This window comes from Ricinus communis, chromosome 2, assembly GCF_019578655.1.
Source record: "Ricinus communis isolate WT05 ecotype wild-type chromosome 2, ASM1957865v1, whole genome shotgun sequence".
Classification (NCBI taxonomy): domain Eukaryota; kingdom Viridiplantae; phylum Streptophyta; class Magnoliopsida; order Malpighiales; family Euphorbiaceae; genus Ricinus; species Ricinus communis.
In genome coordinates, this window is record NC_063257.1 from 16,578,197 (window position 1) to 16,606,093 (window position 27,897).

The 27,897-nt window shown below is 36.0% G+C and overlaps 1 pseudogene; it reads right to left on the minus strand.

Moving 5' to 3' along the window:
* Positions 1-24,856, minus strand: LOC8281030 (annotated as a pseudogene).
* Between the last annotated feature and the right edge of the window lie 3,041 nt (positions 24,857-27,897).

Here is a 27,897-nt window from a genome sequence, read left to right on the forward strand (position 1 = left end):
TAAGCGAACGCATCCATACACTCCAACTAGGTTGGCACCTTCTTAGCATTCAGCATCCGAGCCTAAAATAAAATTAAAGAAAAAAATTAAAGTTATACAAAATAAACAAACCATCTCCCTAACAAAAGAAGGAGAAACGCTAAACAAAACTAAATTGTTCCCTATTAACAAAATCGTCACTAATAAAGTTGTTGAAGAAATTCAGAGTAGGATATCACCATTGCAAAGTGGGAGAAGTAGCTCCAAAGCGAGCCAAAGCATCCGCCACTCAAATCCTCTCTCGGTAAATATGAGTAACGCAAAAATTTATCTGAGCAACATAAGAGAGACATTGCAACCATGATTGAAGGATGGCCCATGGAACATCCTATAACTTATCCTTGAAAAGCTGCACAACATAGGATGAATCACACTCTAACCAAAGGTTCAACTAGCCCTTGTGCCATGCTAGTTTTACTGCATATCTGTCTGTCTGAAGTTAGATATATAAGCATAAGAACTTACACTTGGAAAATCAAAAGCTCTTTGAGGGTGCTCACCAGCATTTCGAAAAATGGCACCTGCCCCAGCTGCTCCCAGTGTACCTAGCGTTGAGCCATCAATGTTCACCTTCATCCAATCTCGTGGAGTAGGCTGCCATCTAACGCCAATAATCGCAAGAGCTTTTGTTGGTCTACCTTGAATGTTAAGGCTGTGAAGAACATGCCACTCAGTAAGAGAATTATGCATGGTTCCTACCTGAAAGAAATTACATTCAATAATAAAGCCCCATAGCAGGCGAAGAGCTTGAAAACACTTAGAGCTCGCCTTAAAAAATAAATAGATCTATGGAGTGTCAAATAATCTAGGCAGCACCCACAATAGTTGAAGCCTAAAAAGCACCAATCTAAGAACTAAACTAATAAGATATCACAACAAACTTCTCGTGCAAAAACACAAGGAACCAATATATAATTAGTTGTTTCTAATCATGACCCACACAAACAGCATCTTGAAGCCAGTTGGACTCCTTTCTTATATAACATATCATTTGTTGGTAAGAATCTCATAAGATTATGCAAACATAAAAATGACCTTGGCGAAAGGAATTTTCTTCCAAATAAATCTACTCCAAACATGCAGTTTATGACACGGGCGCAAAGAAGAGTACAACTTCAAAAAACTTAGCTTAGCATCAATTGAAGAGGTCCATACACAAGTGTCATTAGTTACTAGCTATTCTTTGACTTTAAAAATTTGGCTCATCACATCAACATGTAGGAAAGGAAAATTACTCCAAGTGTTATAAATGAAATAACTTGATATAGGCTCTAGAAGGCCGAGCTGCTACTTCGAACATTAACCATGTTGTTGAGCTACCGATGGACTTAGCCACTTATTAGTCTGAAACTTCAAGTTACACTGCTCCTAATCCACCATTTGTAAGAGTCATGAACTTGCTCATAAATTCCTTTGGTAGAGGATAAAATCGAAGACTTTAAAGGGGCAAGCTTAGGAACACTAGAAGCCGCCAAATAACAAGTCTTTACCATATTTAGAGGAAAACATGATTTGGTAATTAACATCCAAGAGAACCTGCCCAACATATCCATGTTTAGAGAGTAAAGATCCTTAAGCCCAATATCGTTGTTATCATGGAAATCTAGAATTTAGAATTAGATAAAGTCCGATGATGAGAAGGTTTAATAGGCAAAAGAATATTTTGGTCCCTAAAACCCTAGGAAGAATTGCTCAAAAAATAAAAGGCAAAGAATCAAAAAGCCCCTTGGTTCAAGGAATAAGCTTGCACGGTTTCAAGTAGACCTTGCGCGAGTGCACATTGACCTTGCACGGGTCCACCAAGACCATGGACACTAGTATTGAAGGCATGGGTTACTGCTCCAGGCCTCGCACGGGCCCAATTTGAGCTTGCACGAGTTCAACCTCCCCTTGCATGGGTCAAGATGAGGCACAGTCTAACCTTGTGCACGTTTAGTCTAGATAGAAGTCATATCTTAATGACATGTCACACACTTATTGGAGGAAAACGAGTAGGAAAATCCCCTCCAACCTCACTTTTTAAGGCTCAAAAGTCTTCCTATAAATACTTCCCCTTCCCCACCAAGTTGGGGGTTGGCAGTCTTGATATTTATTGAAAGAGACAAAATTAATATAGTTATTTTTTAAGAAAAGTCAAGAAAGAGAAAAAAAACATACAAGCAGTTTTCCTTTTCTTTTTCTCCTTTCTTTTAAGCAATCTTTCTAGGGTTTAGAGACCCATTTTTTTTCTATTTTCTTATGAAACCCACTTTCATTTTGATTTAAAAAATAAATAAAAAAAGGTAGCCATTTGAAGGCCAAAATCTCTTCTTCTTTTTTTATTTCTTCATTCCCTTCATGTTTATTGCATTTCCTTTCATTCTAATTTCTACCTTTTTATTTCCTTTTATTTTTTCTAACTCTTTATTTTCTGCCATTTTTATTGTGCATTCGTTTTTTTTTTTACTTTTTAGTTTGTTGACCTCACACGGGTTTAACCTGTACTAGCACGAGGTCTCAGCCATTCACCTAGTGATTTATGTCATTTTTTGACATTTTATTTTGCATTTCACGATGAGCGGTGTTGTTTCAAGGTTGTTGGGACTTGAGCCATTAAGCATGCGCAAGGTCACCCCTGCATGCGCAAGGCTAGGGAGCCCTAGCCTGAAATGATGTCGTTTTTGCTCGAAATGATGTTGTTTGGTGAATTCTAATTTTTTTAGAAACCTAAGCTCATACGCGGTCAACCTCTGCCTGCGAGAATTTAGAAATCACATGAACCCAAACGACGAGTTTTAGTAAAAGTGACACCATTTTACTTTTCACCTCCAATTAGAGCATTGTTTTCCCATGAATGGATCTATACCTACGCGGATTTAGTCCAAATTTTTAAATAGAAGCATAAGCACCCCAAAAAAATGCCATTTGCTTTCTGTATGTCCTGAGGGGATTGTCCTCGTACTAGGTTGTTAGAGTATGCTCTAAAGACAATGAGTAATTTATATATTATAGTGATGGTATACAATTATACTAAAGACATTATTTGACTCTAAATTGTATAAGTAGTCATGGTATTATCAAAGAATAATCCAAACCGTTAGAGACGAATATCATGGAATGTAAGCACAAATGTAAGAGAAATTATAAAGCAAGTTTATAATGACGAGGTTCTCACTAAATACATTCATAAATTTTGTTCATAATAGATGTTTGATCAAGAATTAGATATTGATTATTGGATATTGATAAAATGCTCGATGCTACCATAATGTGTTATCATTTACTTATGAAGTAAGCAATAAGATTGAGGAATGGAGATTCTGAGATAAGTATATATGTGCTTGTTATAAGAAAAAATTCATTGAACACGACCCTACTGAGTAGTCCATATGGAATTTACCCTAAGTATATATGGATAATACTTTTATGACAATCATGTAAGACATAATCCTTAGAATGAGATAACAATATATTATCTTATATGAGGATTATTATACTTTGACACTATCTTAGGTCCTTCTATGCATGAACTGCTCAATACCAGAAGAAATCCCCTACCAAACTACAATAATAAACCACCTCCAAACCAACTCTTCTTGATCACCCCTGACTTCAGTGAAGAGGAGGTCATGAACTCTTTTTAAGACATATCCCAATCCATAACAATACACCACCTCCAAACCAAGTTTCCTTGATCACCCTTAACTACAGCGAAGAGGAGGTCATGAACTCTTTCCAAGACATCTCAATCCGAGCCAGAGCTAGAAAGCCCACAAAGAACCTTCACCGAGCTAGGGGCACCATTATCTGTGGTGTTCCAACATCTAAAATGGAGTGACAAACTCATGCCCCAATCACCGAAAAGTGGTCATAACCCTCACAAAGGCCGATATTGTAAGTATCACCACGCTTTATGGCATGTGATGGATTAGTGTAACCATCTCAAGCACGAGACTCAGAACTGAATAGATTATGGGGAATGGCAGGTTGAGCACCTTCCTCAGTATGAATATGGAGACTTATTCGGGTAGCCCTCGGGCAAGTATGATTTCAAAGTCTAATATTTGAGACCTCCTTCGGTTGACATTTGAATTGAGGATATAGTGCCGAGTGGCTTGGGGTAGACGATGATCAAGCGACTTGTGAGCCTTGTCCTTTGGAGATCACAAGAGTCTATCGTATTAGCTTGGAACTCAAAAGACATGCATGAGTCATCTTGGACAGTGAAATCCTCTCCAACAAGCCCTGCCCTATTAACAACATCAAACCTGTTCCCATCTAATGACTTTGTACCAGGTGTTTCTGAAACATTATCTACCCCAGAATCTTCTCCAGTGGCCTCTCTGCTACTGTCTCCCTGATCCCCATCACTGTCATCATCATCTTCATCATCATCTTCACCATCTTCAATAAGAGTATCCTCCCCACAATCTACATGATCATATTGATCAAAAGACTCGATGTCAGAGTCATCATCTTCATCTAGTACACGAGCTTTAAAAGATCCCCTATTGATTCCATGCAATTCATCATCATCACTGTCAATGTCCAAAAAGTTAGATCATTACGAGCGACGCTCCGTAGCATAAATACATTGGAAGTAATAGCCGACAATTTCCATGGTAGATCGAGTAGAAAACTCGTGTGACAGTGCTTCTTAAAAATTCGGCCCAATGATGCGGATTGGAATTCACAATCGCATGAAACACACGTTCCTTTTCCTTGGTCCATTTATGTGTCACCTCCTCTCCCATCTCATAAAATCCCAAATGAACTAATTGTTCATGCCCAAGGAATTTTAAGAGACTTTCCCGAAGCTTCCATTATGTCATCGCACACATCTAACAGAGCCTTCATCCATGCAACTACAATCTTTTCCCGCCACCTCCAATCTCATCACTATTATCCGCAGATGTTTCACGTATGGGAATAATACAAGTGCCCAAAACTTCTCTTCATTGTCGATTATGAATGTCGAGGTCTGACTTAGAGAGCGAGGAGCTACCGGGATCTAATGTGTCTTCCCATTCTAACTGGTTCTTATTTACACGCTTGCCAAACAATGGAATGCTCGCTTGATGATTTGGTCCAAGAGGAACTTGTTTTCTAGGAGAAGAATCCAAATATGAAAAGTAAGCATCGTCAGAAGCTTCTAATCTCCGGGGAACATCAAATTCATGTTCCAGGAAATCAGAAGAGTAAGCTGTGAAGCGAGAACCAACATCATCATCCACGGAATTGCTCGTAACCAAAGACCAAGGAACAGCGATCCTAAAATCTTTCACCAACTTTAAAGCTTCAGAAACACAATTGTTTCTAGAACTCTCATGCTCTTGAGATTTTCCAAAGCTTCCTTCTTGATCATCTGCTTTATAGAACATAGATCGATTAGTCCATTATGAAAAATAAATAAGCATACAAACTACACAATTTTATTCAATTAGTGGTCCAGATGGGTTAGCAGAACACTATACTAACTGCCATAGAAACAAAAGAATATATTGAGACCACAACTTTTACCGGTAACATCAGTTTCCTTAGATGTAGTTCTATATAAATCTGCAAACTGAGTCATCCCACATGAATTTTCGACTATAGCAGGTATTCAAGAATCAATACATGAAATTTTTGGAAGGAAGGTAAGAAGAAGTTAGTTGTGGCCATCGACATCTGGTACTACTCTAAGGATGAGTGTCAAGTCCAAGACATTAGGGCGAAGGATACTTGGGCATACATCGACTCTGATAAGGAGGCTGAGCTAATGGGTAAGAATGAAGACACGGGGATTCAAGAGTTGAAACAAGTTATGAAAGCACCTGAAGGAGGGGATAATGGGTTGTTAGAGCAGTTGAAAAAACACAAGAAGATGATCGACATTTGGGAACTATTGATGCACTCATCAGATCAAAGAATGGCTCTAATCTAGGCTTTATTTGGTATAAGTATTACCATAGCAGCTACCTCCAAGGAGATTATCAAAACAGTAACTGACAAAACCACTAGAATGATCATTTTCTTAGACAAAGACTTACCACTTGAGGAAAGAGACCACAATAAGGCTCTCTATATAGCAGTAGAGGTGAAAGGAAAAAGAGTCCCATGTATGATGGTGGATGATGGGTCATCCATCAATGTGTGCCCCTCTCGCATACTCTATAAGCTGAGGATGACTGCGAAAGACCTGAAACCATCAGATATGGTTATAAAAGCCTATGACGAAACGAAAAGAGACATGGAAGGGACATTTTTAGCAATGGTGAAAATGGGTTCCATTGAATCTTGGATGGAGTTCACTATCCTAGATATCCTAGTGACCTTTGCTTTATTATTGGGTAGGCCATAGTTTCATGCCCTGGGAGGAATCTCTTCCACTGTGCATCAAAAGGTCAAGTTCTCTCATGAAGGCAAAATAGTGACTATTAATGCCGAAGATGGTAAAGTTGTTTCGGCTATCGAAGAAGCTATCAAGGAGCTGGAAGACTGATGTGCATAGTTTTACACATATTTGCTTGCATATTATTGTGTATTTTCTTAGCAATTATTATGTTTTTATTCCAAAATCACCCGTGTTTTCTGTTCTTTTAGATTTCAGGAGAATTTATAGGACCATCATTAGTGTTTGAGCAATTATAGATCAATACGTGTGAAAACGGATGGGAATTCATCAAAATTGGACAAGGACTCGCATGTCAAACATTGAGCACGGCCTAGGTCAAGGTCGTGCTGATCAACACAGCCTGAACTCTGGTCGTGACCAACCATTAGCCTTTGATCCTCATATGTGGCATTTTGGGCACGGTTTTCAAGGCCATCACGACCTCCAGCACGGCCCGTGGTGGCTCAGCACCGGCAGGGGGCACGGCTAGGAAGAAAATCTAACTTGCGAGATCCGAGAAGGTTCGTACGGCTGGACTCGGTCTTGACCCATGACCACGGCCGTCGGGACTAACTGCGAGATCTGAAGGTTCGTACGGCTGGACACCGGTAGTCTTGCCAGCCATGACCACGGCCATGCTGGGATAAGTATATAAGGAAAGCGATTTCTTGAGCTAGGGCAAGCAAGGAGGAGGAGAGCTTTGGCGGCTGGTTTGGTCTTTGCAGAGTACTGAGTTCGGGAGAGAGTTGTAGAGAGTGAGAACCCCGGAATCGCAAGGTTCCGAGTGTAAAACAGTAGTGGAGCAAATCAAGAGGCAATTGGGGAGATCAATCATAGTGCAGATTCAAATTTGGAGCTGTTCATCCAATTCGAGAGAAAATGGTGTACATGTTTCATTTTCATTATTCTTTTATTGTAATTGATTTCCTAGTTGTTTTAAACATGAACATGTGTAGCTAGATTGATAAAATCCATTGGGATTTCCTTACTATATTGGCTTAGTATTAAATTGTTGGATTGCTTGAATTTAGTTTTGTATCCTTCTTGCTTTCAGTATTAATAAGATAATGCATTATTCATGAGACGTTGTGAATTGTGGTCTTTAGATTGCTTTATGTGATTGAGAAGTCTATTTGGCAATTGGAATTTTGAATAGCAAGAACTGGTTAATAATCACTTAGAGATAAGGATAATTAAGTAGCCGGATTAAGAATTAACAATGCTTAATAAAGGCGGATTAAAGCTTAATGCTAATTTAAGAATCAATCGTTAGGAAGAGATTCCAACTTTAGGTTCTTGAGTTTAGGAATTCAGTTATCTCGAGAGAGAAACTGAATTCAATTAAGAATTCGTCCACGGGTAGCATAATTGGACTCATCAATCCTTTATCTTTTGTTTGATTGCCAACTAGTCTAGGTTTTCTTTGGGTTTGCTTTCTTGTCTTGATTGTTTCATTTATCCATTCATTTCTGCATCTCACTTAGAACTTAGCTTGTAGTTATTAGGAAATTTATGAATTATTCATCATTCATTTTAGGCTAATATAACAGAGAACAAAGTAGTAACTCTGGGCTTTCACTTTCCCGAGGGATACGACCTTGATACTTGCCATTAATGCTAGACTGCATCGATAGGTTCACTGCCTTAGATTGTAGCTACACAAATAGCCTATCAAAGCCCCTACTAGATTCCAAGTTGTTATTCTGTACAAGGACTACATGGATTCTAAAGTAGCTAGCATGTTCAAGAAGATGGACTTCAGCCTATAATGGGGCTAAGAAAGAACTAGCAAAGTATCATAAAATTGTCGGACTTCAAAGGTCAGAAAACTTGATGCGAGCTAGGTTACTGCAAGGATGAAGAAAAGGGCAAACCAAATATTACTCTAGGGAGCCCAAAACTGTCATAATAGCTAGGATTGAGTGCCAAGATTTGAAATATTTTGATAGGATGGTTGAGCTGAGCATCAAGGAGGTCCTTGAGAAGGTTACCATTAAGGTAGAGCAACTGAAATGGAATGGAAAACTCATGCCCCAATCACCAAAAAGCAGTTAACCCTCACAATGGCCAATATTGTGAGTATCACCAAGCTTTGGGGCATGTGATGGATTAATGTAACCGTCTCAAGCACGAGATTCAGAACTTAATAGATTGTGGGGAATGGCAGGTTGAGCAGCTTCCTCAGTATGAATGTGGAGACTTATTGGGGTAGCCCTCGGGTAAATATGATTTCAAAGTTCGATATTAAAGGCCTCCTTTAGTTGACATTTGAATTGAGGATATAGTGTCGAGTGGCTTGGGATCAAATGATGATCAAGCGACTTGTGAGCTTTGTCTTTTGGAGGTTTGGAAGGAAGGTAAGAAGAAGTCAGATGTGGCAATCGACATCTGGTACTGCTATAGGGATGAGTGTCAAGTCTAAGACACTAGGGCGAAGGATACCTGGGTAGACATCGACTCTGGTAAAGAGGCCGAGCTAATGGGTAAGAGTGAAGACACGTGGATTCAAGAGTTGAAACAAGTTGTAAAAGCACCTGAAGAAGAGGATAATGGGTTGTTAGAGCAGTTGAAGAAAGATAAGAAGATGACTGACATCTGGAAACTATTGATGCACCCATCAAATCAGAAAAGGGCTCTAATCTAGGCCTTATCTGGTATAAGTATTAGCATAGCAGCTATCTCTAAGGAGATTATCGAAACAGTAATTGACAAAACCACTAGAATGATCACTTTCTCGGATGAAGACTTACCACTTGAGGGAAGAGACCATAACAAGGCTCTCTATATAGCAATAGAGGTGAAAGGAAAAAGAACCCCATGTGTGATGGTGGATGATGGGTCATCCATCAATGTGTGCCCCTCTCGCATACTCCATAAGATGAGGATGACTGTGAAAGACCTGAAACCATCGGATATGATTATAAAAGCCTATGACAAAATGAAAAGAGACGTGGAAGGGACATTTTTAGTAATAGTAAAAATGGGTCTCATTGAATCTTGGATGGAGTTCACTGTCCTGGATATCCTAGTGACCTTCACTTTGTTATTGGGTAGGCTATAGTTTCATGCCCTGGGAGAAGTCCCTTTTATCGTACACAAAAAGGTCAAGTTCTCTCATGAAGGTGAAATAGTGACTATCAACACCGAAGGTGGTAAAGTTGTTTCGGCTATTAAAGAAGCTGTCAAGGAGTTAGAAGCCCCTACTAGATTCCAAGCTGTTGTTCTCTACAAGGACTACATGGATTCTAAAGTAGTCAGCATATTCAAAAAGATGAACTTCAGCCTAGAATGGGGCTAAGAAAGAACCAGCAAAGTATCACAAAGCTGCCGGACTTCAAAGGTTAGAAAACTCGACACGAGCTAGGTTACCGCGAGGATGAAGAAAAAGGCAAACCAAATGTTACTCTAGGGAGACCAAACCTATCATAATAGCTAGGACTGAGGTGCTGGGATTTGAAATATTTTAATAGGATGGTCGAGCTGAGCATCAAGGGGGTCCTTGAGAAGGTTGCCACCAAGGTAGAGTAGCTGAAGATCGAAGAGTTCATCTCTGAATAGCTAAGTCAGCAAGAGCTAGCTGCTCTAATAGAGGAATATATCGTTGATGTATTCTATGATGATATAATCACATCTGATCTTTATAAGGAGGATGTTTCTTTTATTTCTAAAATCAATAATATAAACTCTGATTTTGCTTACTTGTGCGATGTTTTTCCTAGTGTGCATTTTAATAATCATGACATGTGCATGTTTGACATAAATTCCATTCAAATTGACTCATTTAATTTAGGCAAAAATAAAAATCGAAAGAATATTTTGATAGCTCATAATATAACTCCTATGGAGATGAGAGAATTAGAAAAATAAGAGAAAAAAGAAAAGAAGTATTTTCTTGGTCTTATGATGACATGCTAGGGTTAGACAGGAAAATAATAGAGCACTAAATTCCAACCTATCTGCACATCAAGTCGATTAAACAGAAGATAAGAATATTAAGGCCGGAATGGGTAGAGAAAATTCGAGAGGCGGTCGCTCAACAGGTAAAGGCTAATTTCCTTAATGTAGTTGACTATCCTAAATGGTTCGTCCCAGTCCCGAAGAAAGATGGAAAAGTAAGGATGTTTGTGGATTATCATGACCTGAACAAGACATGCCCTGAGGACATTTTCCCCTTCCTCACATTGATGTGATAGTCAACAGTGTCACTTCTAGTGCAATGTACTCTTTTCCCGATGGGTACTCTAGGTATAACCAGATCATGATGGCGGTAGTAGACAAGCTAAAGACATCATTCATCACCGAGTGGGGCATATACTTCTATAAAGTTATGCCTTTTGAACTAAAGAATGTAAGAGAAACTTATCAGAGAGCAGTCACTACCTTGTTTCATGACATGATGCATAAGGAAGTGGAGGTGTATGTAGATGATATGATGGTAAAACTCTGAAACAAGGGAAGGGCATTTCCAGGCTCTTGATAATTTCTTAGAACAAGTGGAAAGGTATAACTTGAAGCTTAATCGGAAGAAGAGTGTACTCGGAGTAACTTCAAGGAAGCTGCTACGGCACATAGTGAGTCAGCGAGGAATAGAGTTTGATCCGAACAAGGTAAAGGCTATCCAAAAAATGTCAGCACCCAGATAAAGAAAAAAGTCAGAAGATTTCTTGGATGTTTATAATACACAGCAGGTTCATTTCCAAGCTGACAAGGGTTTGTGATCCCATATTCAAGCTTTTGAGGAAACACCAACCCATTGTGTGGGATGAGCATTGTCAGAAAGCCTTCGACAAGATCAAAGAGTATCTGATGAAGCCACCAGTATTGAAGCTGCTGAAAGATGGAAAATCACTAATTTTGTACTGGGCCTCGGGAGAGGAAGCCATGGGGGCAATGATAGTGCAATGTGGGCCTAATAACATTGGAGTATGCAGTCTATTATCTCAGTGAAAAGTTGCTACCTTATGAGTCAAAAGTATAACCTCGTGGAGAAGACGTGTTTGGCCATGATATGGGCTATGAGGAAATTCAGATAGTACTTCTAATCTTATAGGGTGCAAACAATTTCAAAAATAGACCCATTGAAGTATCTATTTGAAACTTTATCTCTTATAGTAAAATTGGCTAGATGGTTAGTGCTCGTAATAAAGTTCGACATCAAGTATGTCACCAAGAAGGTAGTCAAGGGTAGGGCTGTAGTAGAATTCTTAGCTCATAATGCGATTGAGGGAGATGACCCTTGGGATTTGGAGTTTCCTAATAACAATCTAGGGGCGATCGAGACTAAGAATGGAAGATGTATTTTAATGGAGTTGTAAATGCAAAAGGTGCAGGGTTAGGAGTAGTTATGATCATGCTAGAAAGAGAAGGTGCCAATTGCCAAGAGATTGGACTTTAAAGTGAAAAATCACATGGTGGACTATGAAGCATGTTTATTTGGATTAAAAGCGGTTATGGTTGCAGGAGCAAAGCAACTGATGGTCTACGAGGACTCCATGCTAGTAATTCAACAAGCCATCGAGGAATGGGATGTGAAAGAATAAAGGTTGAAGCCATATGTGAATTACCTCAGGGCTTTAGTTTACAACTTCTTTAGGTGTTTGTTCATACACTTGCCACAGGATGAGAACCAAATGAAAAATGCACTGGCCACCTTATGGTCCATGTGGAACAACACCTCGCAACTTCTAATGAAGCAGTTGGTGATCATGAAGTCAAGAGCATCTTGTTATCAGGGAAATAAGATAATGCAAGTTTAAATGGGACCATAAAAGAAGTCTTGGTTTTACGATTTGAAAAGGTTCGTAGAAAACATGGTATATCTTAAGGAAACGATTGTGAAGGAAAGATATACGATGTGGATTCAGTCCAGGAACTACATCAGCCATGAAGGAGTGTTATACAGAATGATGACTCCAAGCGTCCAGCTTCGATGTGTTACTAAAGCGGAAACACAGGTTATAATGGAGGAGATGCATAAAGGGGTATGCGGGTCTTATATGAACAACATAATGTTAATAATGGAAATCCTAGTGCTACTACAAGCCAATCAAGGCAAGATCCTCTTTATATGGGAAGTGGACCGATCACAAGAGCAAGAGCCAAGAAGCTTAATGATACAATGGTCTAGTTTATTCAAACTTTGGTGACAATCAATATGGTTGAAGAACAAGGCCCAAACAAGCCCAATGAACTGAATTGTTTCTTATTAATCCAAGCTAAGAAGAATGAGCCTCAAGAGGCTTGAATGTATATTAGTTCTTGATTGGGAAGAACCTACCCTTATGTCGTTGCTTTTATATAGTTCAGCCATCAAGCCATTTATTACTTTAAACTCTGTTTTTTTAGGCCTTTTTATGTTACTTGTTAAGTTTGGGCCTTAGTTAAGTTTATTAGGATTTATTTTGAGTGAGGCCAGCTCTTGCATATGGCGCCACACTCCTTAGGTTATCTTGAACCCTAAATATTCATTGTAAATACTTAAGGGTTATCATCTTGTAAGACTTTAACTTTGATATTAACTCGATGCTTAAGAGTGTTCTCTTTCTAAGTTCTTGCAAGTACTTATTGTTTGAACATTGCAACTTTTATTGATTGTTCATTGATAGCTAAAAGTTCCTTCAATAGATTGTTGTGAGTTCTCAATTGCATATCCTTTATCTTTTTCTTGATAGATCCTATACGAATTGATGTTGGTTTTATTCAACAGATTGTCTAGGGTCATATGAATTAACTAGAAAGGTTATGCGTCAAGGTTATTATTGGTTAACAATGGAGAAGGACTGTATAGCTATAGTAAGTAATGATTGCTATCTATGCAGCTACAATCTAAGACAGTGTACTTATCGATGCAATCTAGCACTAATGGTGAGTATCAAGGTCGTATTCCTCGGGAAAGTGAAAGCCCAGAGTTACTCCTTTGTTCTCTGTTATATTAGCCTAAAATGAATGATGAATAATGCCTAAATTAACTAATAGCTACTCTAATTGTTATCTAACTACGGCTACTAAGGAAGGATTAATTCAAGTTAAGGAATAACCCCTTGGGAATTCTTGTCTCTAGGGAATGGAAACTAAAGATGGAATTAATTGATTGAATTCAATTTCCATAGAAAAATCTCTACGCAATTAACGCCTTTCTCAAGGACACTAACATCTTAACTTAGATTAATTAGGTTGAAATCTCTTCCTAACTCTAATTATCCAAATTAGCATTATGTACCATTTAACACTATTGAGAGTTGTTAATTCTCAATCCGGTAGAACGAACACCCTATCTCTAGGCGAATTCAATTCTAGGTTGCAAAGGACAATCCAAACCTAAACGTCTTTCTCAAGAACATTCAAATTCCAATAATCATTCAATAAGGTATGAAGAACAAATCAATAAGCACTTCCATTGCAAACCAATATTAAAAATCAATACATTCAATTCAAAAGTGAAGTACAAAAATCCCTAGATAAAGAACCCCAATGGGTTAACAAGTTTAGCTAATCATATTCATTATCAAAACCCACAAGAATTCAATTACAAAAAAATGAGTAAAGGTAGAGAAACCCGAATACACCCTTGGATGAGAGTAAACAGCTCTAATTCCTCTTGCCCAATCTTGAATCGATTCTTGTTCCCCTTTGCTCGAATTGAAACCAATCAACGAACCTCGCCCATTCTTTAATCTTTGAAGGGAATCCAATTGAAACCTTGGTCCAAGTCTCCTTTTTCCTTGGTTCCAGCTTAGAAAACCCTTAGAGAGATAAAGAAATGAGTTTGGGACGTCCTCACCCTCCTTTTTTTTCCCTCTTTTCTTTCTTTTAATTAATTTGTCCAGCTGCCGCGAACATGGCCATGTTGATGCCTGTGTTGGGAACACAGCCTGGTGTTGATGCCTGTGTTGGGAATACGGCCTGGTGTTGATGCCCGTGTTGCTCTCTGTGGTCATGCTCCTTAACGCATCTTTTTTCCTGTTGTCAAATGCACCCAACACGGCCGTTTTGGTGCCCGTGTTGGGAACACGGCCAGTGTTAAAACCAACATGGCCGTGTTCAGCTTCCTCATGCGCAAACTTGACTTGTTTCGGCAACTTTGACGTCCAATTCTGCTTCAATTCTTCCCTTTATCACTCTTTGGCTCCTTTTGGACCTAATGCACACAAACAGACGCATAGGGTGAGTGTTGGGACCAATTCACATCCAAATGTACATAAAATCAGCCTTAAAATCCCCATTTAGATGTGTGTATTCTACGCACATCAGTAAGGAAAAGTTATGGAGTGCCAACTCTAATGTGCCTTGAGTCACATACCTTCGACCGAGCTTCATAATTTAACATCCCCATGGCCTTTTGCAGCTTGGGGAATCAACATAATTAGAGAGATAAAACCTCCTTCAAATAGTTATAGTTACATAGTCATGGCGACTGATTACTTTTCCAAGTGGATCGAGGCCAAGTCATTCACTATTGTGGGAGCAAGACAAATGGCTAGATTTATAGAGAAGAACTTGATCTGAAGGTATGAGGTCCCACATCACATTATGACAGACAACAGTGTGCAGTTCATGAGTGAAATAGTAGATATGTTAGTAGAATACAAGATCGAACATCACAGGTCTTCTCCATATAGACCTTAGGCAAATGGAAAGGTGGAAGCAGCCAACAAAAACTTAAAGAAAATACTCGAAGATGGTGTGGAATCACAAAGATTGGTCGTTTCGATTACCTTTTGGACTTTGGGGATATCAAACTGAGCCGACATCAACAGGACAGACTCCATACTCTTTAGTTTAAGGGACTGAAACGTTCTTGCCAATTGAGCTGAGATTCAAATCTTTAAGAGTTGTATTAGAGGCTGGGATACCAGAGTACTAGTGGATTAAGTAGAGATACCAACAATTGACTTTGATCGATGAAAAGAGGATGAAAGCCCTTTATCACATGCAGTTGTACCAGAAGCAAATAACTAGGACATTCAATAAGAAAGTAAAGCTAGTGAATATCAAAGTTGGTGACTTGCTGTTGAAACAAATAAGACCTACCGTGTTTGACCAAAAAGGGAATTTCAGGCCTAATTGGGAAGGCTCTTACTCGGTAAAGAAAATTATGCCTAAGGGTGCCGCTAAGATCTCAGACTTGGAAGGTAACAAATTTTCTGAGCCAATTAACCTGTTTCGTCTCAAGAAATACTATGTATAAAAGTAATAATAGAAAAAATAGCATATTAATCAGAACACCTGAAATAGAATGGTCAAGCAAAAATCAGGGCAATGAGAGAAAATAATAAGCTACAAAATCTGAAAAGACTGGCTGATAATATGAGTTGTATCATGAGAAAGTAAAATGTACCTATTTGAGCCTTTACTAAATGAATAAATTATATAGAATTTTTATTAAACATACATATGTTTGTTTATTTCTACTCTACGCACTAATTGAAGAAAAAAAGGACTAAGCTAAAGTCTTAAGCAAAATAAATGAGATATAAAAAGAAGCATATTTTCATCTTCTCCTTCTCTTTGCATATGCATTTTTAGAATCAGCAGCTAGCTCTCGAGTCCTCTTGAACCTTGTAAATCTAAGAGAAGTGGTAATCTGAAGCTTGACCCAAGCTTTGAATTTGTCATATGTGGTCAATCGCCCTCGAAGTCAAGGTTGCGCTCTATATCTCGAGGGGGCTAGGATCTCTCCATTATATCTAGGAAATTTTTGTCTCAGTGGGAAGCCTTTGAATACATGAGGGAATTCCAGAATTTGTTGTGTTTGCCCGTATTAACGGCAAAGTCTTGCAGGTGTGAAGAAGGTGGATGCCCACGGTCCAGATAAAGGCACGCAATCGTCGTACACCATGAGTGTGACAGCTTGATTCTCCACCAGGGGCAAGTCCGACGGATAAATATGTGGAATGCCCTTCATCCAAAAAACCCAGCCATCATGGTCTCGAGGGGTAGTAACTGATCGAACTTGCACGTGCTTCAACTTATACTTATGAATGTTCCATAAGATAGTCAGTATCTGAAGCTTCTCGCACAGCAAAATTTGCAAAAAGAAAGGAAAGAAAAGAAAAGAAAAGAAAGAGAAAATGATAGCTAAGTTGAAAACCCGAAATGGCGGCTTAGGCAAAAGAAAAGTCTGCTAAGTTGAACACCCAAAAGGGTGGTGACTTAGGCAAAGATTAAGGCAAAAATAATAAAAGAGAAAAGAGATTTGGCTGCATACTTGCAAGAGAACAAGGCTGCCAGCAAACCGTTGATAGGTCTTGTACATGTCTAACCCAATGATGGTTTCAGCTGAGATGACTAGAACTGGATCTGCTCCATGCTCCACCTGATCAATAATGGCAGCAATTTTGATATCTCCCCCTCCTTGAGGAGAAATTAGCAGGAATTGGGCATAAAGGCAAAAGCCTATCATCCTAATCCAAGTAGGTGTTCCTCTTTCTTTCTTCTAATAATAGGAAATCAAGAAAATGAGAGTAATGTATTCACTAACATAATAGGAAAGTACCTCAACAGGGGCCATTTTGAATAGCTCTACCAATTTTCCAAGAAAAGGGTCACCAAGCCTTGGCAAAGGAATCATATGAGTAGAATCCATGGGGCATTCAAGAATGGCAGAGAATTCTTCAATTATAGGACATAGCTCCTGCCCATGAATCGAAAAACATGGTCTCTTGGGTACAAAATTTGACGATAGAGTGAAGAAACCCATAATCAAGCTTAGTATGTTGCATAGCTTTAAAGCCGGAAAGGTGAAATTTCCTAAGTTTGATCCATTCATCACCAGTTAGAGTTTTAAGAAGAGTTTAGAGGGCTTTAGCGCTTTTCTAAGTCATTTTGTTCACCTTTGGGGTTGTGAATCATGTATGGGGAAGTGTGAGGGATGCATGTGTATTTAAAAGCCTCAAATCAGTATCTAAATTGGACTCTACAACTGTAAAGCCGAATCAATAACCATACAGTTGATCGGCTGTGCACACAACCGAATCAGCTATGTGATGTCATCGGGTGATTTCGCAAAATTTTAAGGGATTTTTGGTGTTTCCTCAGTCTCGAGACATGTGCATACCCAAAATATACAATATTGGGAAGAAAATGATGACAATGCATGGATTTAAATATCAAAGTATGAAATTTTATATCTTAGAAAAGTTGAGTTTTATATAAAGGCGGTGAAAAGCAAAAAAAATACATGAAATGGCAGAAAAATCCAAAGTCGGGGCTCTCTCCCGAGTCTCCCACCCCCCCGTCAGAGTCGGTGTCCATCCTTTGGGTCCACAAAGTAGATAGCTGAAGCGTTAGAGTATCAATCCTATAATGTTGGGCCTCAATCTAGCGCTGCCGATCATCTACTTGCCCTTGCATACCCTCGTGGTCCCTTTGAAGAGAACCTAAAAGGAAATTAGTTAGTATATTTCATACATGCATACATTTTGCACTTCATAAATTATTTTGATTCTTACCCGCCAATCCTCGTCAAGGACAAAGAACTGCCTCCTTGCAGCATTGACTAGCAGATGTACGTACTCAAATTGATCTCTATAGACCTGTGTGATAGTTTCTATATATTACTAACATTTCAGGAAATGAAAAGATGTGAAATATCAAAAGGAATACAATTTATATGTGTGCAAATGCTCAGAGTAAACTTTGGTAGAAGGCCACTCTCCATGGCGAGCCGATGCTCTATAATGCCGATGGAACTCCCGTCTGAGACCATCGGATCCGAGAGGAATGCAATACTTTTGGGCACCACTTCTAGCATCATTGTAGGAGGTGCCTCGGATGCAGCACCTACAGAGGAGCCCGAGACATGTGAAGGTCTCTAGTGGCAAGTAGACCGTCCCTCTGTCGGCTCAGAAGCTAGGGGCGCGCGGCGAATGAATTGTGGCATGATAACCAAATGAGTTATCAAGCGAAGTAAAGAAAATGAAAATTCAAGCAAAGTCAAGAACAAACCTGAGCCATGATGTCATCACTAAGAGGCACGGGTGGCCGAGTAATTTAGGAATGAAGGAGGTGTAGTCTGTCCTCCGGGACCGGATGGTGAGGTCCTCAAAGTCGTGAAATCCCTCTAGACTCTTGGTCAGCTCCTCATCGACGAGGTCGACAATCCAAAACATGGAAAGAAGGGGAGATAACAGAACTTGACACCTGATAGACCCTCTCTCCCAGCCATATATCCTCTCACCTAGGAACCAAGCTCGACAAGCGAGGCCAACTAGGAGAACCCTCCTATGATCAAGGTCTGCAGCAAAAAGCATGCAGTGGGCCTAATGACGATACTCGCCCAACGAGTCACTACAAATCTGCAAATTGCAAAGGTAAGTAGCTAGAACTTGTAAAACACATATATAACTAATAAATTTTCTTTCTACTTTGTCCCAAATCAAGGAGTTGATCCACATGCGATGCACATGGACTTGTACCCACTCTAAGGGGATGCTCCTGCTCGAGCCCTAGTGGCTCAAGCGTTGGAAGGCTCGAGAAGTACTGATAGGCTGTGAGCCTACCAGAAGGCCAATCTCCAAAGTCCAAACCTGTAAAACAAGAGTCAGTTGCTGCTACGTAAATATAAGAAAGCATAAAATGAAGAAATCCAAATGGATAGAACTTATGTGAACTGTATGCCAGAAGCTACAAATCCTTTTGCTTCCTCGCACTGTAATGTCCATCTGGTGGTACAGGTAGGCAAAAGTTGCAAATCCCTAATTAAAAGAGAAGACTTGGTCCAAATCCCACAAAAGGGCCAAAAAATGAAAGTTCAGTGGATTCCTCGAATCGCTAAACAGGATAGTTCTGAAGAGATATACCAAGAAGGTCCGAGCCATCTGATCCACCTCCCCAGCATTCCAGGGCACGAAACCCTTGTAGCGGCGAGGAACATTCTGATAAGCTATGCACTATATATTCTTGCATGCTGGCAAGAACCCGAGTAAGTTCGTAATATAATGCTGTCGAACATCAGAGCGATGATCGTGAATCGCGTCATCAAAAGGTAAAGGCATACCTATGAAGTCTATCCCTATAATGGCAACAAATGAAAATGGGGAAAGAGTCAACTCACCAAGCAGAGTGTGGAATGTGTGGGTGATGTCCATCCAGCTCTCTAGTAGGGTATAGACCGAAGTGTGATCCGTCCTCTTGGTGACTGACGGAAGTGTAACAACAAATCGGTAGAATCCAATATCGTCGATCTTGGCTTGAATAGAGCTTGATAGCTCGTCAAACCACTCACGAGCATCATAGAAGTTTTCAGTGAACCAAATCGATACATCACTTTAGAAAGCACGAATAAAGATATGTGAACACAATGCACACACATAAAGACCCCAAACAAGTAAGTATGTTGTTTTATTGCTATTTTATGTTGAAAAACCTAAAAACCCGATTTTCAACCGACTTATGTATTAGACCAAACCTCATAAGATAAATAATATTTGAAACACTATATACAAATAAGGATAGTGCGGATATTTTAGATGAAAAATAATGATTGATTAATAAAAAAAATTAACAAAAGAATATAATAATTAATTTTGTTAAATGAAAAGAATATTAAAATTAATTATTAAAAATAGAAAAATTTATTAGTCGACCCAATAAAAAAAGGTAAAAATGAAAGAGATGGGAGCAAAAATGTAAAGAGTGATATACATAATTATTAGGCTAGAACCCATGACCAACAGGTCAACCAAGGAGCAAGCCCTTGTGCAAGAGGAAAATAACGTATGGTACAAAAATCAAAGAAGTCTTAACAGCATGTATAGCCAGAAATTGGCAGGGACTAGACCAGGAATTCAATGTATTTAGCCATCTATCCTTTAAAGCCAAAAGAGACAATCTCTTCTCATGCAAAAGTCCTTGAATTTCACGCCCTATGTACAACCCAAAAATCAAGCGACTAAGCCTAACACTTTTCTCTTTCCTCTGCAAGAGCATAATATGTATCCTTACAAATCTATTATTCATTTGCTACAGCCCCACAGAGGTAATTAAACCTTTATAGTTGTATAACAGCCAAATAGAAAATATAGTAAAGTAAGAGTAGCTCGGGATAAAACTTTAAGATGTGTAAATTATCTTAAAAATAGGCTAATTACACAACACCTAAAAGTAAATACAGCTCAACCTATATTTAGATGCGAAATGTGTTTAACTTTCAGATTGTTTCTCGCAACTCAGTTTACAAAACAGACTGTGCTATAATACTTAATGTAACTCATAAGTACTTGCAATAATAGACTGAACAAAATCATCATCTAGAAAAAGAAGAGAAGAATAGATAATTTGTGGTGGGGGTAAATAAATTGGAAATCATGACATTAGAACCAATTAAATTGCAGAACTCATCTTCTTACACATACATACAGAAATACAAATTACAAATAGAAAAAGATCTAGAACATGAATAAGAAATATAATGCAGCAAACTAAAAAGAAATTTTGTATTGTCATATCTGAAAAAATAGGCAATAACAACAAGCTCTGTAATATAGTTAAGTCGACTAACCTTTGTACCAAACCAACATCGCTGACAGGAAGGTCAGCTTCAGCTTGGGGAGGTTTTGAAAAAGTTTTCTTGGGTAAAGACTTTATTCTGATTTTACGTTCATCAATTATTGTCTCACCATTCTCATCCCCAACGTCAGCAGGAAGCTTTGCTATTGCCACCTCCTCTTCATGTTTGTCTCGAGAAAAGTAAAGTGGTAACAATCTACAATAACATAGTAAATGAAATAATTACTAGACTCTAAATGATGCTAAAAAGAGCATAATCATTAGCTACAAAAGGAAATATACAATTCAAGCTGCCATGTTCAAGTATCATATCACTTTGCATGAACAAATATTTATGTATCTCTAAGACAACGAGAAGGAACACCAGTAGAAAAAACAGAAAGAAAGAAAAAAAAAAGAAAAAAAACCTTTTATATATTTCAGTATCCGTTCTTGTGGTTGTACAAAAGACAACAGCTTTGATTTTATCTTTTTGCTTCTCAAGAAAACGCCCAACTGTTCCTGAACAAAAGAAAAAAAAAAAGATCAACCTGACAGCACAAAATGATGAAATAATATTGAGGGTTCAAAATAGACTATTTTAATGAACACAAGCATTTAAATGGTATATGTAGATTCATGAATAAGTGCACATTATGTGCAGGTCAGGAGCTATCAGTTTCATCCACAAAACATTAGCCTTCCCTGTTAACAATTAAGTTTCAAGGAACTACGAAAAGAATTCTCTTGGCATTTAACAGTAATTCTGTAAAGGTAATTAAGCAAAGAACTAAAACACATGAAAAATAAAATGAAAAGAAAATCTTACTTATAGCCACATGTGCAGCTGGCTCACGCGGATAGTTTTTAGCCTCTGTATATATACAGCCCACAGCAATACTGCATGTATATTATGCCAAGCAGAAATTAGCTCCATATTTTAAAAAGAAAATATCATAGGACACAATAAACATGCTAAACACATGACAGTAATGATGTAGCATCTGCTACCAATCAACCTCTGAAGCCCATTTTCAATGAGAAGCTCAAGGCAAGAGCGGTAGCAATGACTCAAGGCATTCTATGCAGCAGTATGATACTTCACTGCATATTTAGGACCGACCGTATGGATGACTCTCCTGACATAAACATTGGGCAAAAGTTAGCTTCTACTGGGAGGATAAATGGAGCTCAGTAATACAATGAATACTTTAAAATAAATTACACTAACTAGCACAATAATATATAAGAATAATAGATTGAAAATGCAATCTACACAAAATTCAAGTTATATAGATTGATAAACATTAACTATCAAGTATGAACTGCCTAGCACAAAAACCTCATATAATTGATAGAAGATTGATGTAAAACACTTCAAATGCTTGGGTAATAATGGCTTTCTAACCCAATATAGCTCTTAATTATCTCAATTCAGTGAAGAAAAAGACAAATGATAAAAACTGCCTCATTCCAGCTCAAAACACAAGATAACACGAAAAAGAAATATATTCTAAAAATTTGGTGGCATAGAAATTAATATGCACCATTTCTTTCTCCTATATATCATGCAGATGGGTGGAGACAAAAGAATATGATGCATGAACAGGTTAACTCTTCGTTTACAACATACAGAATTGTATGAATATACACACCTAGCAGGAAGGTCATACACATTCGTAACTTTTGCCATCCCCGTCCGACAACCACCCTGTCAGAAAATGAATGTTCGTTAAATCAGTCCACTCTTTAACTTCTTATTTCCAACTACCTAATAATTATGTAGGCCTGCTTTACCAACCACAACAGCTTTGGCCTTTGAGCAGCTGCTATCACAATATGTCATAGCTTATCATTCTCTTATGCAATAAAATCATGTATACATGGTGCTAGATCAGTTAAAATGCTCATAAGTAAAGCCTCATGAATACACATATGAGCCTCGCATATCTGATAGAAAAATTCAAATGACTCAACAATAGATATCCAATAGCATACCAGTGCAGAACATTCTTCTGCAAGACCAGGACCAGCAGCCGCATGCAGACCAGGACTGCTGTGTACTTCATCCAAGTTCTGTAAACCAGCAAATTAAGACATAAAAGATAATACAAAACATTTTTCCCATTTACTACTGTCTTTATTTGAGAAAGCTTAATAATTAGTTTCTTGACAGAGTTCCTACTTCCCAGTTGAAAGTCAACCAAATTCCACAAATTTGAATTTCTCTGTTTTAAGAAAGAATTATGAGTTTCATAAAAATTCAGCGCCTACTTGAAATGTTCTTGCAACAATGAATATATTGGTGATTGGCGCACCAAGAAGATGAATAGACTCAAACTCCCTTGAGTAGAGAGTCGAAAAAATTTCAAACCACTTGCAAAAATAGAACTTCAAAACTTCACTCCAGTCAGCAGCAAGATAACTATCACATGCATGTCAACTTGTAATTCAACAACTATCCATTTCCAAATAGAGCACTTTGTAACCAAATAATGATAAAATATTTAAAACTCACCTCATTTGTAGAATTCACAACAGCATCCACCTCAAGATTCCATGGGTTTCCCCTCCATAAATATATCTTTGTGTTGATCTCATGATCCACAGGAAACCTTGATATCATCGCACTGCCACTACTTTCCACCTCAACAGGAGATGTTAAAGGATCAGGGAAATATGAATTGGAAAATGAAGGGTCATCATTGTCATAACTAAATGATAATCTACTTTCCGCATCACTCCATCGTGGAACTTGATCCAGACTTACAGTAGGCGAACCACCTTGAGTTGTGGTAGTTGTGGGCACACCCCAGTACATGTTTCTGTAACTGCCAATTAAAATAACTTACTAGCTCGAGGGACACATTTGCCCCTCAACTATTTTATAGGCCAAATAAGCTGCAAATCACACACAAAACTTCCATTTAGCCCCTCTCTTCACTTAGGTATGTAACAGCGTAAATCACTGTTTAATAAAGCTAAATTGGTCAAATGTGGATCTCTGTTCAATAATACCATGAGTTGACACTTTACTTCTCTCTCCTCAACACCGATTTCTCTTTTTCTTCTTACACTCTCATTTTCAGTCACCACCAAACTACCACCACTGTAACCTCCATTACCACCATCATCTCTTTTTCTTCCTTTTCCAATCACCACCATATAAAAAGCTCAATCGCCACCGAATTCAATAGTACCCACAACAATCAAATCAACAATCAAAGCCATGAATCCAATAAAAATTTCAATCAACAAACAAACAAACCCACATCAAAAAATACTTTTAACATAAAACTGATATTGTAGTAAAGAGGAGACCAAATACTTAACACAAATTGACAACAATAACAAATGCATTTGAATCCTTGACACAAAAACCACCACCATAATCTGTCAAAAGCAAATGTATATACCCATCTCTCCATAAATGGAAGCAAACCAGTATAGATTACAGAAAGCAAAATGATCCAAACAAAATAACCATGATAGTTAATACAAGAGCTTATGTTCTTTTAACGATTCAACATGATATATAGGAGTAGTGAGTGTTCAATTACAGAGTTAGGAGAGAATGAGTTATCAGGCAAAAGTGAGAGAAATCAATACCACAACCAATATTTCTCAACAGTTAAAGCAACTGTTATGAAGCTCAAGTTCCAGATATAGTTTATAGAGGTCGGCGAATACAATGACGACATCTGATCATGGTGGTGACGGTTGGTTTGAACGGAACTAAGTTAGCAGCGGTGAATCCAATTTCTTTTCCTTAGATCATCAAACTTCAGAACGCCCAAGGCAAAATCTGATCTTTAATTGAATCAATTTTGAGTTTCTTTCGTTCTAGGTTTCTTTGTCTGGTTTTTATTTTTAGTAGTTGGTTTTACAAAATTAGGCTTTTTCCGTCTCTCTTTTGAGCTTCTTGTTTAGCACTATGCAAATTTGAGAGGCGGGGATGGAGAGGCTACCATTGGTTATTTGATATCTGACTAAGAATAAAAATGAAAAAATAAAAGAAAATATTTTTAACAAAATAATAGACCCATTTTATTAAATTAAACTAGTTTTTGCACTTTTTAATATTTATATAGTTCTTTCAAAAAAAACATATTTATACGGTTAAAATAAAATAATAGTTACATTTATATTTAAAATTGCAGTATTTAAAAAAAATAACATAGTCGATAAAATATTTAAAAGTAAACTAATTGGATTTGTATATATAATATTGACAGTAAATTGCAGTATTTAGAATGTGTGTTGCATGTAAATATTAATAATTAGATTTGTATATATTATTTTTATATAATTTTTACATATATTAATTTAAATATAATAAAATAATTTACATAAATTTATGATTATAAAATTATTTTAATTAATAATGAATATTGAATAAAAAGATAAAATAATGAATAAGAAAATAAATCTACTTGAAATTGTTATTTAGTTAATATGTTGATCAATTATGTTAATAATTCTAAATATAAAATTAAAAAATATGATAAAAATACATAAATAAATATTTTTTAATGATATATTATCTTTAACATAAATAATACTTTGTCTATTTTAAGTTATTTTTCAAGTTATTTTTATAATTATTTTATTTTTTATTTTTATATTATCTATTTTTAAATTTTAAACAATTAATTAAAAAGTAAGATATATAATTCAAATAAAATTTTAATCTCAAATATTTAGCTAAAAATTTCTTGATTAATCAAATCTTATATTCTAAGGATGCTTCGAATTGCCTTCTTTGATACTGTATAGACTAATTTAATATTTAATTGTTCAAATAAGGCAAAACTCAATTACATGACAAAATTATGATACAAATATCGTCAAATATTAGTCTCTAAAAATATAATATATTTTTTATTTCATATTTTTATTAGTTAATTTAGTAAAGTCTTAATAGAGTTAGAGTTTGTTAAAAGTTTTTTTATATAATATTATATATTGTATATTTGTTTGGTGAATATGACTCACTTAAATTTTTTTTTTTAAGTGCATGAATTATTATATATTCATAATTGAAACTATCATAATTTTTTATATATGAGAAATACTACACTTGTAGTATAGTCTATATTTTCTATATGGATTTCTCTATTCTTTTTTTTTTTTTAATTTTTAAACGAATTTAATAATTTATTATGCATAATGTTAGATTTATATTTTAATATATTTTTCATATTCTTAGTAATATTTTTTTGTAGAATAGTTTTCTCTATTTTTCATTAAAAATTGTATTCTACCAAATAAACCCAATAACATAAACGTCATTTTTAGTTGTTTTTAGTTTTCTTTTATCAAGTTTAATGGTCTATTATGTATAACATAATTTTTTATTTAATTAAAAATATTTTATAATTACATTAAAAATTCTAATAGAGTCGAACTTTTAGGGTTATGCTTATACTTGATTAATTATTAGTAAATTCTATTGACAAATGACCAAATTAACCAGATTATACAATCGGTAAGGCCCTTTCAATAAATTTGCATGTTCTCTCCCTTTCGCACTTTTATATATACTCATTATATTTCAATAATAAAAAATGACACTTTTAATGTTGTATAATGACACGGTTTCTAATTGAATTAGTTCATCTAAATATTTAGAACAACTATTAAATTTACAATAAACTTTTTAATATTAAAAAATTTATAGAATTCTTAAATTACAAAGTTCATTATTGATCACAACATAAATAAGATTAGTTCTATTGATATTATTTTTCATACTTTAGACATAGATTTTATAAATTATTATTAAATTTTTCTGATTTATCCAAAGTCATTATCTTTATTCTTTTGATTTCTTTTTTCTAAGTAATTTTTGTTGTTCTTTATCTATCATTTCTTATATATTCATTTGATATTGTTGTTGATTTTTTAATTACTATTTTATATAATGTTTTAAATAATCAACTAAATATATAGGTTTTAGTTGTTGTCAATTCGGTTAACTAGAGAATCTTGTGAATAAAAAAATAATCTATTTGGTATTTTTATTTGTGAGAAAGAAAAAGTCTAAGTCTTTTTACTATTGTCTATCAATATTAATTAGAATTTAGTAATTTATGATGAGATCCACAAACCATTTGTCCTCTAATAATTTATAATTAATACTATAAATATTCAAAAAGCTAGAAACTTTAGTTTTTTTGTCTAGTAGATTAATGAAGTAAAGATATTATTATCTTTTTTCATATTTAATTTATGAATAGAAGTCGATAAATCATGTGAGTCTCATATTTGTATATATTATTTTTCTACTATTAGATTTATGGAATCAGTTATAGAGAATATTTAGATTTAATCAATGGGATATGTAATAAATTAATTCAAGATATGTACATAATTCTAACTTGTAAATTACGAATTGTTTTAAAAAGACTTGTAGATATGAATTTATAGAATGTTTCATAAATATGTTATTTAAAAGTCACTTTCTATTGATTGTATATATATAAAAATAAAAAAATTTCTTATAAGAAAATTTCTTTTATTTTGAAAATAATATAAAAATAAAGCTAAAAGTCATATTTTATTATGACTATACATTTACTCAGTACAGAATTAATGTTTTTGTATAAAATATTTAAACTTTTTACAATAAAAAATTTAAGTTAAATGCTATTTCTAATTAATTATAAATAGTATATTATATATATATATATATATATATATATATATATATATATTATATAAAGTTTATAAATATAAATTATCATTTAACATTTAAAAGATCTAATTACTACTTGTCCAAACTTCATCTTTTGATGATGATGAAGTTTAGTAATATAATGATTTGCTACTTCAAAAACATTAGCAACTTGTTATTCCTCTGTATCTAGAACTCTCCGTTGGTCTTTCTTTTTAAACAGATTTTTGTTCAGTTTTTTTAAATTCTTAATTGTTAGTTTTTTCTTTTTATCAGTAGATTTTATTTTTGTTTACAATATTTTATTGTCATATCTCTAACAAATCTTAATCGTTATTGA